Raw genomic sequence first — 13,042 nt, 5'->3', positions numbered from 1 at the left:
AGTAACGGAAGGCTTTTTCAAATAAAATATGCCACCAAATAGTCAAGTGTCACAACAGAGGTAACCCCGTGGGAGTCACGAGGAGACTAAAATTATCTCCAATTGTGCAGGAGAGAAAAGTTTCACTGAAGGCAGGTGTAGTTCAGCCAAGCCCTACAGCACAGAAGTTGGAATGTGGCTATGTACGAATGGGAAACAGTTTAATGCAGAATGGATGAGAAATATGCATTCGACCTATTCTAAAACAACTGGCTTATTAACTCAGTAAATCGATTTAGTCAGTCAAACTAGCTTTAGCTGATTACTTATCCAGGGAATAGCTGTTTAGAGTAATTTTTGTCATAGAACAGTAAATATAATGGTTGAACTATAGCTTTAGGCTTGCTAAGTGAAATAGATTGCTCTAGATGATTTTCAAGTGACTTACTTGGTAGTACTCACGAAATTGGGGGTTAACAATTGCTTAAGAAAACAAAGAGAATTGATTTTAAATAAACTACTTACTGTGTGAACTATCTGTTCAGTAGCTCATGTTAAACGGATGTTTATAATCCCCACTGGACAACCAACTACTTTTTTGCAAATGGCAATGTGAATTGCTCTCCCATAAACTATAGCAATGACCACCTATCTAATTTGTTGTCCAAACCAGAAATCTTCTAACAATACTGGTGTCCTAATAAAAATAAGCACGAAGGGAACACACACTGGGTGTCTCCCGTGTGCCTGTGCATGCATCTGTATCTCACTGAACCCCCATAACAGCCCCCAAGAGAGGGACTCTGAGTGTCCCCATGCTGCTTGTGGAGAAACAGGCACAGGAAGGTTCAATAGTCTATCTACCTAATATCACACAGAGGGTGGGAGAGCCCGTTTTTAAACCACCTGCCTCCAATTCCAGGTGCCAGGAGCCAGACTCAGCCTACAGCTCTCTTCTGCTCGCCTGGAGGTGAAACAAGGTGTCATGATTAGTCAAATCCCGGTCTTCACTCATCAAGGTAGCTTGAACACCTGCACATCCTCCAAGTAGCATGTAGCATAAGCAATAAGATGTTTGCCCCGTGATCGTCCAGGAACTTGGAATCAGCTGTGCCTGGTTAGGCTGAGCTGGTTTAGAGTGGAGAGGACCACCGATCTTCCACCTGGGCAAGTGCCTTTTGACCTCCTGCCATCAGAGGGCCGAAAACTCCAGCCTGAGAATGTGCTGAGGCCTGTAGCCTAGTTACGCCAGCTCAGAACAATGATGAGCACACGTTTTTCCAATCACCTTTCCTCATGCTCCCCATGCCTCATACTGCCCTGCTTCTTTATTCTTTATCCCACAGATACCCAAAGCCCCTTGCCTTTGGGGAGGCGGATTTGAGACCTATTGTCACGTCACGTCCTCGCTTGGCTGCCCTGTGAATAAACCTCCTCTTTGCTGCAACCCTCAGCATTTCAGTGTTTTGGCTTGCTGCTCCTCAGACAGAATGGTTGGGAGCAGTGGTACAGGACCCTTGCATGTGAGGGAAGCTGGTTCCTAGTAGTCACATTGCGGATGTTTTCTCCTCTCGGGGTGGGGGTGGGGCAGACATCCTGCTCTTCCGGAAAGGGAGAAACACAGGTGCCAAACCCTTGCCCTCAGCGTCACCGTCACCTAGGAGCTTGTTAGAAGCACAGAATCCAGGCCCCACCCAGAACTACTGAATACCAGCCTGCATTTAACAAGATCCCCAAGAGAGGCATACCCATATTAAAGTTGGAGAGGCACCAAGCTGTCATCGTCTTCTCCGCAGCTAATGAAAACGAAGCAAAGATTCATCCCGAGCCGACTCTGCCTCAGTCACCTGGATATCCCATGAGCTCATTTAATCCTCCCCAGAACCTGCAAATGAGACTGAGGGTCAGAGTGGTCTAGCACCCAAGGTTCCATAAGAGAACATGACCAAGGCTCACTGGAGCCCAGACTTCCAAAAAAGAAGGCCCCTGAGCACAGCATGGCACCACCGCAGCCCAAACCGTGGGCCTGGAGGGTAGGCCAGGCTCCCCACGCAGAGTTCACACCATTCGACAGATGCCCACAGCAGACCACAAGGCAATATGAGAAGTAACTTCTGATTGTGGAATCTCTGAATTTTGAGATTTAAAGAAAAAAATCTGTTTTCGGGGGATGGTTAAAACAGTTCTACCAAGGAGTAAAGAGAGGGCATCTCAAGGCTCCTTCTGGACTAAGAATTTAATGCCTACTTATTGAGAAATGCTCCGTGCATTTGCTCAGCCCTACGTCAAGATGAAGTTCTCTGTGCCCTAGAAGCTTAGGTTCTAAAACGGCCACAGAAATGGGTGAGACCTAAAAAATGCCAGAACAATGCAACGGCCTTAATCAGACTGTCTTTGCTTTGCCTTGCTTACAAGTCACTGACTTTAAACGGAATATGGTGTCATGTCTTTATGTTTCTTGAAGCTTTTTTTTTTCAAAAGATCATATAAAGATTTTCTTCCATGGTAAGACTTTTATATTGTATTTTTCTTAAACTGGACTGTGGTACATTTACCCTCCATCAGATGATGGCTTATAACTCACCTTGCTTTGTTAAGAATACCGCTAGAGGCTTCTATGTCCCTACTAAAGAAAATACAATTTCAGGCCCATTGAAACCAATGAAAATCCAAGATTTCAGAGCACAAGATAATGAAAATTCTCTCTGTCCACGTCTTTTACTGCTTTTAATCTGTTAACAGTCCCTAAGTGTGTCATATGAAAGGTACTGTCATGGGAATTGACATCATTAAGAGCATTCCATACAGGTAAGTCTTGATTGTTCCAAGTTCTCAAAAAGTTGGACATATTTACTGCCTCTATGACATCTCTAGGGTGTGTGGAAGAAATAAAAAAGAGGCCTGTACAATGTATTTCTCCAAATATACACACAAATAGTTTGCACATACAAACAGGGAACCCTTATAAATAATGGATGGGGAGCAAAGGATTGTCGGTAACGGAACTACTCATTTCGAAAGACAACACTGTCACCAAGTGTCCCCTCACCAAAACTGACTGGGAATTTTTAGGGGCCACCAAACCAGAGATGGAGATTTTTAGGCACATTCTTGCCAGAAAAGAGAGCCTAGGGCATAAACCACTCAACTTGTTGGCACGAATGCCAGGGCAACCCAAGCAAGGGGATATACAAGCCTACGTAACGCTTGGAAGTAGGAAGCTTTGGGGGACTACACCTGGGCTGGTACTGGCCTCCCTCCCCAAAGGGACAAGGAGAGCAGAAACCTGGATGGAGTCAAGAGAGAGAACAAAGAAAGGCAAGGCTGGGTATGGAGCAACGTGTGGATCCAGGAGCATGTGTCTCAGAACTGCCGGGGCTCTGCAGACCAGCTGCATCCCCATTCTCCTTGACCCTCATGGGTATAATGAACTCAGGATGGGCGCATCCCGGCTGCCAAGTCACTTCCACCTGTCCATGGAGTTGACAGTTACTTGCTCACAGTGAACCAACCTCTCTGGACCTAACAGCTACTGCAGGAGGCGGTAGTGGAGAACAAGGTGACGACAACGACCAGACGCAAAGGAGGAAGAGACGTTCAGCGGACCGACTGGGTGGACTGATGGTGTGGGGTTAAGTCTGCAGAGCTAAAGGGGCCAGATGTAGAAAAGGGAAGGGGAACCATGAGGATATGGTCAAGCCCCATCGTATGGATATTTCATCCATATGTTGTATGCAAATCCCATTCAATTTGCTCTGAGTGAACAAGAGAGAACAAAATTATCCTTTAAACCATGTCAGTGACTTTATTTACCATCTCATTTGATGAGCTCATAGCCCAGGGTCAGAGGGAAATGGGAGCTGTGAGTCTGCCATCTCTCAGGAAGTCTCAGGCCTCAGAGGCCCCTCAGAGCCAAACTACCTCACCTTTTGCACTTTTCAAGCAACGTTATTCCTAAGTGCGAGTCACCCTCTTCATCAGGTTCTCCAAGAAACAGCAATCTCTCCCAGTGAGAGAGGAAAAATGGGCTACTTTGGCTTGCTGAGGCACAATATGTAGTTCTCCAAAATGGTACCTGCCTGGGGATTTTTCAAGAAAATTAAGTATCAGTGGTGATTTGTTTGTCTTCACATAACGTATGACCCAGATGTGCTGAGAAATAAGAAAAGGACGAACGAATCAAGGGCGGCTGATCCAAGGAGGCAAGGGGCAACTTCCACAGCCTACGTGGAAAGCTAGAGGGAGGGAACATCCAGCTGGTGGGAGCTGAAGACACGGGCCAGTCCTCCTTGGGCTCGGGATGCCACCCCCTCTTCCTACATCTTCACGCTCTCCTTCTCTGTTGGCCCCTCCCAGCCATATTAAAGAGCCACAAGGAACTGCTCTCCTCCATTCCATTCTCCTGTCCTCCTATCCACCCCTCCCTTCTTTCCCTTTGCCATCAATTTCTTGACTTGCCCCCCATTTCTCCCCTCCCATCCACACTGCGGTCTGGTTTCTGCCCCCCTACTCTCGTGAAACTGATCTCCTTGAAGCCCCCAATGATTTCTCCGTTGACAAGTCCAGGGCACTACTTCTCAATCCTTATCTTTGTGACCGCCAAGCCGAGTCAGATCTTAAACAACGTCTCTGTCTTGAAAATCTCTTCCCTTGGCTTCCGCGCCACCTTTCCTTTTCTTTCCATGAGACCGATCACAACCAGTGCTGCAGATTCCATCGAATTAAGGAATGCTGTTGCCTACATGTGTGAATGAGCTCAAGTGAGTAAAGTACTGAAGTAGAGGACAGCTAAAGTGAAACGTCTTCATGAATGTCCACGTGGCTGAGCAGCAAGTTAACCTTTCCTACATGTGCTAAAGAAGAAGAGTTGGGTTTTATTTTATTTACTTTTCCCTGGACTGTGTTGAATGACTATCATCTACAAGTTCAGGCTACTTTTGGCTGAGGATTAATGCACTGGGAGAGCTGAGAGAAAACTGAACAATAGAGCTGTCTTTTTCTTGACCAGTTCACCTTAGTTTCCCAAACTCTAAGTCTTTCCCGAATTCTTTCTCCTTTTTATTGTAGTAAAAGGAACATAACACAAAATTCACCATTTGGATCATTTTACAATTCACCGTACCATTCAGTGGAATTTACTACTGTCACAATGTTGTGTAACTATCACCACTGCCGAGCTGCAAAACATTTTCATCAACCAAGAGGAAACCTACACCCATTTTAAGGAGTCATTCCCTATTTCCCTCTCTTCCAACCCCCTGGCAACCACTAATGTAGAATCTTTTCTGTGTGTATGGATTTGCCACTGCTGGACATTTCATATAAATGGAACCATACGATATGTAGCCTTTCATGCCTGACTCCTTTCACTTAGTTGCATCCATCATGTAGCATGTATCAGAAATCCACTCACTGTTATGGCTGAATCCTTCATACCCTTTGAATACAAAATTAAAAATACGTTGAGAGTGAAGCTCTGTTTTAATGGCACATCTATTAGGCCAATTCATTGAAAGAAGTTGAAGATGGAGATATTGTTGTGAAATGATAATCATTGAGAAGCCTCAGCCAATTGGATAACGAAAAGTTTGGGAAATGTTGCAAAAAATTATCTGTTTTACGTTAAAAGCCTATTAAACAAGGATGCAGGAGATTGTCTTTTTCTTGCAGGTAACTTAAATGAGGCAGAAAGAAATAACTGCCCTTTAAAACACATTTTGAAAGGATTCTATTTATTCTTAATAGACGAATGGGAGGACAGGAAGTTCACATCCAATATGGACTCCCTGTCCAAACACTGTTTATCGTTCTAGCCACCACTATCGAATTATATTTCTTGAGAGTAAGGCAGCTCAATTCCTGCATATTACTTTCTAAAATTCATCCATCAAATCCATTAATACAATATAAACAAGAGTTGTTCATGTTTCAGTGCACTTCAAATATCAGGTATAAAGAACCCCCAGTAAGAAAAAGAATCCTATATCTCTTGCCAGAATGTGGTCAGCTCTGGGGTGCTCTGCTAGCTGAAAGACACATTCATTATTAAGGGGATAGAGGCTGTTTAAGTGGGATGAGAGCCAAAAAATTTTAACTACATATATGTGTGAAGACCAGTGCTAGGTTATCTCATATTCTATATCAGTCAAGGCTCACCGTTTTACATACGTGAAAAGCAAAGTTAAAAGTGTATTAGTAGGGCTTCCCTGTTGGCGCGGTGGTTAAGGATCCACCTGCCAGTGCACGGGACACACGTTTGAGCCCTGGTCCGGGAAGATCCCACATGCCACGGAGCAACTAAGACCATGTACCACAACTACTGAGCCTGCGTGCTAGAGCCCGTGAACCACAGCTACTGAAGCCCACGCACCTAGACCCCGTGCTCAGCAACAACGAGAAGCCACCACAATGAGAAGCCCGCGTACTGCAACAAAGAGTAGCCCCTGCTCACCGCAACTAGAGAAAGCCCGCGCACAGCAACGAAGAGCCTAGGCAGCCAAAGATAAATAAATAAATACGTCTATTTTTAAAAAAAGTGTTTTAGTAACTTACTAAAAGGCACGCAACCAGTAAACGTGAGCAGGAATTCAATCCCAAATCTGTCACACTGAAGTTTAAGCTAATACTTGAGATTAATAAAAACAGCACTAAATTAAAAGTTCAGAGATATTTTTTATTTCATACTTTGACTAATGCTCTTTGGAGATAAATCATTTCATTTATATGGGCTTTAGTTTTCACAACTTTAATAGTTGGAAGCTTGACTAGATGATCTGTATGTAGTCTTCCAATTCTAAAATGTTCCACTAATTTGGATTGCTACAATAATTGCCCTTGCAATACATGCATGCTGCCACCAAGTAGCAGTAGAGACTACTAGTTCCTTTTTTACCCCTAGTGGGGGTGCATTCTGACAGCAGACTTATCCGTCAATAGTACAACCTGTTAGTATAACTATGAGATAACAAAATAATCTGGTATTCTTTCCTGTAAAAGAGAAGCTTTACATTGTGTCTGTGAATCGTACCAGAATCACCTGTAGGTTTTTAAATATAGAGGAAATCCTGAACCCATTGAATGAGACTCTTCAGAGACAGGACTTGGGCATCTGGAATTTTGCGTTCCCATCATTTGTATATTTTATTTCATTTCATTTTTGCCGATGTACAATATTTGTCACATCCTTTTGAATCTTCAAAAGTATCTTTTTGTTTTAAATTTTAGAATATTCCATAATCTTCACCTACTTTTCATAAGGTGTTATCTGTTATGTTTATTCGATCTTGTGCTTCTCCTGGTTAAGACTTCTTTCCTTTTTTTGTTTTTTTCGGGGCCCTGCCTCATGTCTTGCAGGATCTTAGTTCCCTGACCTGGGATTGGACCCCAGGGTCCCAGCAGGAAAGCATCATGTTCTAAATACTGGACCACCAGGGAAGTCCCAAGATTTCAGTTGTAAATGACTTCTTTCCCCACTCTAATTCATTCCTGGGATCAGTTTCATGTTTGGACATTAAAGCAACCTTGCATTGCCAGAATAAAGCTACTTTGATTCTGATATATGATTGTTTTACATACCATGGATACAGTTTGTGCTTCTCTTTACACATTTTGCATGCATGTTCAAAGGAGAAACTGGCCTGTGATTCTATTCTCGTAATATTCTTTATCGATTTTTTTGTTGCTTTTTTAAGATTCTATACTTTATGTTTTATTTATTTATTTTTGGCTGCATTGGGTCTTCATTGCTGCATGCGAGCTTTCTCTAGTTTCGGCGAGCGGGGGTCTATTCTTTGTTGCGGTGAGTAGGCTTCTCATTGCAGCCTTCTGACCCCATGGGCTTCTGACCCCATTCGTCAGTGCTACTTCAGGTCCTCACCCCTTCCCTTCTGACCCTGGGCGGTGAAATCCTCTTTCTGCGGCTGGCGTGCGGCAGAAAGTCAATGAGGCAAGAGTAGGTTTGGAGTATCCAAGGAGCAGAAAGGATGTCAGTGTGTGGAAAACAGAGCGAGCAAATTGGAGAGGAGAACGAAACAGTCAGAGCGGAAACGGAGGACCAGATTTCTAGGTCTGTGGAGGCACTCTGAGGACTTTGCATTTTCTGTGAAGAAGCCACTGAAGAAATTTGAGTGACATGATCTGACTTATGTTTCAACAAGATCTCTCTGGAGGTCACACTGATTAGAGACTGTAGGAGAGCAAGGACAAGCCCCAGAAGACCAACAGTTGATTCAAAGAAATGATTACTCAAACATGGTCCCCCTCCTCAGTGAAGACGCAGAGCAGCAATTGGCAAATAATGGCCACGAATCAAATCAGGCTCTCAGCCTGGATCTGTAGGACTGTGAGCTAATAATGGTTCTCACGTTTAGAAAGCTTGTTGAAGAGGAAAGAGGAGGAGAAGCTACAGAAACTGTATATGGCCCACAAAGCCTAAGATATTTAAAATCCAGAAAATGCTTTCCAACACCTGACGTAAAGCATGTGGCTGGTAGGAGGTCCTCAACCAAATTTGGTAGAGGAATACATGAGTCAGTCAGTTCCTGAAAACACTGTAAAGTGATAGGTGTCAAGAAACATTTACCCCTTCACCCTTAACCTTCACAAATGATGCCAGTTCCATTGAGCTATTGAAAAATACATTCTGGCTTTCAGAAAAATAACCCAGAGGACATTTTCTCACATAGGCAAGGTCATAAACAACTGTCAAGGGAAGTTGAAATAGCAACAAATCAAATAATAACAAAAAACAATTTTACTGATTTTTAAATCTTACAAAGCATTTTCATGTTCATTATCTAATTTAATCCTCAAATCAACGTCATGAGATAGTTATTATTTCCCCATTAGAAATGACCACATATGAAATCCTGAGTGATTGCTCAAGAAAAGCTGAAATCTTGAGTGTTACATCTATTAAGGCCATGGGTGGGTGTTTTCCCATGGGAACATTGGATGCTAAAATCCACAGGGATTTTCAGCTCAAGATGGCAGACTAGGAAATATATTTACTTTCTGTTCCTCCTGAAACCATATCTAAATAAAACTGTAGAAATACCAAAATTAATCAACCAATAAAAGCCAAGATATTCTGGAAGTCATCAACCACAGAAAGATTTCAACACATTTCGAGAAGGCAAGCAATGAAATGGAGGAGCCATGAATAAAATAATGAAGAAAAAAAGGCTGAGCCTAAGTAAGGTCTGCACAAAGTCACTCAGCTTTTGCTGAGCTCTGGTTATAGTAAAGGGCAGAGGAAAGAAGAGGGGCTGAAAACAAGGAGACAAACGTCATTTTAGGAAAAACACTTCATTTAATGAGCTCCAGGGAACACTCAGCCTGCTGCCATACTAACTCATGAATTACAATGGATTGTTGGTAAGCAAGACAAGAAAACAGGGAAGAAACAAAAGAAACAAAAATCAAGACACTGTTTCTAACTGAACTCTTCTCAAATGAGATCGAGGAATTATGGTTCAACGCCACAGCTGTAAATCATTTCTGCTCTTGGAGAGGTTACAAAGGGCTTATAATATTTCCCTTGTTTTCAGACAGAATTTAGGTCTGAGCAAAAGCTTTTGTGTCCTCCAACCCCAAAATTTATTGGGGATGGAAGCCCAGATTTGCTGGGACATACCATAAAAAGAATCTCATGAGCAGAGGGTCAAACTGATTTTGGAATATATGAATTATGCCCAGTGTGAGTTTCAATAGGTTTATATATAGATATACATTTTTACTGATCTATATGATTTTGGGTTCTGAAACTTCTACATGTCACATGCGTGATACATAACAGACAATGTCAGCCCCAGGAGGGAGAAAACACTCCAATGAAGCAAGCCAAAGAAACAAGTTTTAAGCAAGGTCAAGTGATGTGTAGACCAGGATTGTTCAATTCCTACCTGTCATGCTGAAGCTTCCAGCTCCTGAATAACAACACATGCTTCCCTTGTCCTAGACAGCCAAGAGTACGTCTCCTGTCTTGGGCATAAGAATCCCTAGAGTTACATATGTGTAGTAAAGAGTGGACCCAGCTGTCATACTCACAATGACCAAATTGTGTTGATCGTACTTTATACCAATACATCGCTCCACGCTGAAGTTGCAATAAATGATATATTTGCTTTCTAGACATGAATGAGACGCCTTACTGGATATACTCCAGGAAGGCCAGAGAAGCTGGCTTCTAATTCATACGGAACAATTCACTGGTGAATTTCTTTCAGGATAGCCCATGATTTATCTAGAGTATCATCTTTACATATCTGGATCCTTCAAACTAGACAAAGGGAAAATACGGGCTTCAAGCCTCAGTTAGAAATATGGAATGGTGCCATGCTGACAACTGGTGGTCCCTGACCTGTATCTTCTGAGATTAGAACACAGTGTGGTGGATGACCAATTCATGCGTTGAACAAAAGAAGACCTCCTACAGGGCAGTGTAGCTGTTCGTTACAGGTATGGCACTTAGGGCTAAGTACCATAAGGACTACAAGCAAAAAAGAAAAACAAGTAACACATGAAGCATATACGATGAGGAGGCACCACAGTCCAGAGCACAAGCTCTGGAATCACACAGGCTTGGATCGAATCCCGGCTAAGCCACTACCATCTATATACCCTGAAGGACAGGCCAAGGTTTAAATGTTCTTTTACCAAATTTCAAAAAGGAAGTGAAGAAAGAACCTATCTGCCAGGAAGGGACATCGTGGGCTGCAGCATCCAGTCGGATCAGGGCTCTGCATCTCCTGCTCAGAAACCTTGGCCACCTGGCTCATGGTGATGCTGGCAGCTGAGCAGCCCTGGAGAAGGCGATCCTGTCTCCAGGTCTCGCAGAGGAGCTGGGGAGGTCTGCGGACGAGGTGGCCCACACCCTGGTAAGCTCTGGCTGCCTCCTGCCCTCAGGTCTGAGCAGGCTCTGGCCTCTGGGCCCCGTGGTGGGGAAGGCCTGGCCGATACATACGCAGGGCTGAGGGGCCTGCAGAGCCAGTCCCCAGGCAGGGTGAGCTCTGGAGGAGGCTTCCACAGTCCCCAACAGTCTCCGCATGGTGGCCCATCTGGTGCCAAACACCTGCCACCCACAGCCAGAAGTCCCAGCCACTAGAAAGTCCAGAAGGGGCCCCGCCCTTTGCCTTTGGGCCGGGGTTAAGCCAGCAGCTGGGCTTGCATGTGACCCCTGCCTCACCCCCTGCCCCGCCCGCTCTTTCTCTGTGACACATACAATGGATATGTCATAAAGCCAGGCAGAGCCAGTGCTATAAATTCAGAGGAGTTAGAATCTAGGAAGAGGCTCTCCCACTTTCACTCTCTGCTCTCAGATCAGGCAGGCAGTACCTCTAATATGGAAGCTATGGACACCACACCTCCTTCACACGCTGTCCTCTTCCATTCTGCTCCTGTTTTCCCCACCACCCCATTTACGGCTTTGGCGGGCATTGGTGCTTCAGCAGGAAGCACGTCAGACCCCGAACCTATGGACACCACACCTACTTCACACGCTGTCATCTTCCATTCTGCTCCTGTTTTCCCCAGCACCCCATTTACGGCTTTGGCGGGCATCGGTGCTTCAGCAGGAAGCACGTCAGACCCCGAACCTATGGACACCACACCTCCTTCACACGCTGTCATCTTCCATTCTGCTCCTGTTTTCCCCAGCACCCCATTTACGGCTTTGGCGGGCATCGGTGCTTCAGCAGGAAGCACGTCAGACCCCGAACATATGGACACCACACCTCCTTCACAAGCTGTCCTCTTCCATTCTGCTCCTGTTTTCCCCAGCACCCCATTTACAGCTTTGGCGGGCATCGGTGCTTCACCAGGAAGCACGTCAGACCCTGAACCTATGGACACCACACCTCCTTCACATGCTGTCATCTTCCATTCTGCTCCTGTTTTCCCCAACTCCATCCTGAGAATGTGCCGAGGCCTGTAGCCTAGTTACGCCAGCTCAGAACAATGATGAGCACACCTCTTTCCAATCACCTTTCCTCACGCTCCCCATGCCTCATACTGCCCTGCTTCTTTATTCTTTATCCCACAGATACCCAAAGCCCCTTGCCTTTGGGGAGGCGGATTTGAGACCTATTGTCACGTCACGTCCTCGCTTGGCTGCCCTGTGAATAAACCTCCTCTTTGCTGCAAACCTCAGCACTTCAGTGTTTTGGCTTGCTGCTCCTCAGACAGAATGGTTGGGAGCAGTGGTACAGGACCCTTGCATGTGAGGGAAGCTGGTTCCTAGTAGTCACATTGCGGATGTTTCCTCCTCTCGGGGTGGGGGTGGGGCAGACATCCTGCTCTTCCGGAAAGGGAGAAACACAGGTGCCAAACCCTTGCCCTCAGCGTCACCGTCACCTAGGAGCTTGTTAGAAGCACAGAATCCAGGCCCCACCCAGAACTACTGAATACCAGCCTGCATTTAACAAGATCCCCAAGAGAGGCATACCCATAGTAAAGTTGGAGAGGCACCAAGCTGTCATCGTCTTCTCCGCAGCTAATGAAAACGAAGCAAAGATTCATCCCGAGCCGACTCTGCCTCAGTCACCTGGATATCCCATGAGCTCATTTAATCCTCCCCAGAACCTGCAAATGAGACTGAGGGTCAGAGTGGTCTAGCACCCAAGGTTCCATAAGAGAACATGACCAAGGCTCACTGGAGCCCAGACTTCCAAAAAAGAAGGCCCCTGAGCACAGCATGGCACCACCGCAGCCCAAACCGTGGGCCTGGAGGGTAGGCCAGGCTCCCCACGCAGAGTTCACACCATTCGACAGATGCCCACAGCAGACCACAAGGCAATATGAGAAGTAACTTCTGATTGTGGAATCTCTGAATTTTGAGATTTAAAGAAAAAAATCTGTTTTCGGGGGATGGTTAAAACAGCTCTACCAAGCGGTAAAGAGAGGGCATCTCAAGGCTCCTTCTGGACTTAGAATTTAATGCCTACTTATTGAGAAATGCTCCGTGCATTTGCTCAGCCCTACGTCAAGATGAAGTTCTCTGTGCCCTAGAAGCTTAGGTTCTAAAATGGCCACAGAAGTGGGTGAGACCTAAAAAATGCCAGAACAA

General features: G+C 45.1%; 2 long non-coding RNA genes across 9 annotated transcripts in view; one reads left to right on the top strand and one right to left on the bottom strand.

The window, feature by feature from the left end:
- The window catches only part of LOC125961019 (uncharacterized), a 38,568-nt gene extending 37,627 nt beyond the window's left edge, over positions 1–941 (bottom strand). For 2 of the 3 annotated variants that reach the window (XR_007471317.1, XR_007471319.1), the window contains exon 1: positions 844–941. This is a non-coding gene — a long non-coding RNA (uncharacterized LOC125961019). The remainder of the gene's footprint in view (positions 1–843) is intronic. The other variant, XR_007471318.1, reaches the window with a different exon arrangement.
- Positions 1–12,180, top strand: part of LOC125961020 (uncharacterized) — a 42,801-nt gene extending 30,621 nt beyond the window's left edge. For 5 of the 6 annotated variants that reach the window (XR_007471322.1, XR_007471323.1, XR_007471320.1 and 2 more), the window contains 2 exons: positions 902–998; positions 1,326–1,431. This is a non-coding gene — a long non-coding RNA (uncharacterized LOC125961020). Of the gene's footprint in view, positions 1–901; positions 999–1,325; positions 1,432–12,019 lie in introns of those variants that run through there. The other variant, XR_007471321.1, reaches the window with a different exon arrangement.
- Positions 12,181–13,042: the final 862 nt, after the last annotated feature.

The sequence above is a fragment of the Orcinus orca genome, chromosome 14, assembly GCF_937001465.1.
Source record: "Orcinus orca chromosome 14, mOrcOrc1.1, whole genome shotgun sequence".
Taxonomy (NCBI): domain Eukaryota; kingdom Metazoa; phylum Chordata; class Mammalia; order Artiodactyla; family Delphinidae; genus Orcinus; species Orcinus orca.
This window is presented reverse-complemented; position numbering and strand designations above follow the sequence as displayed.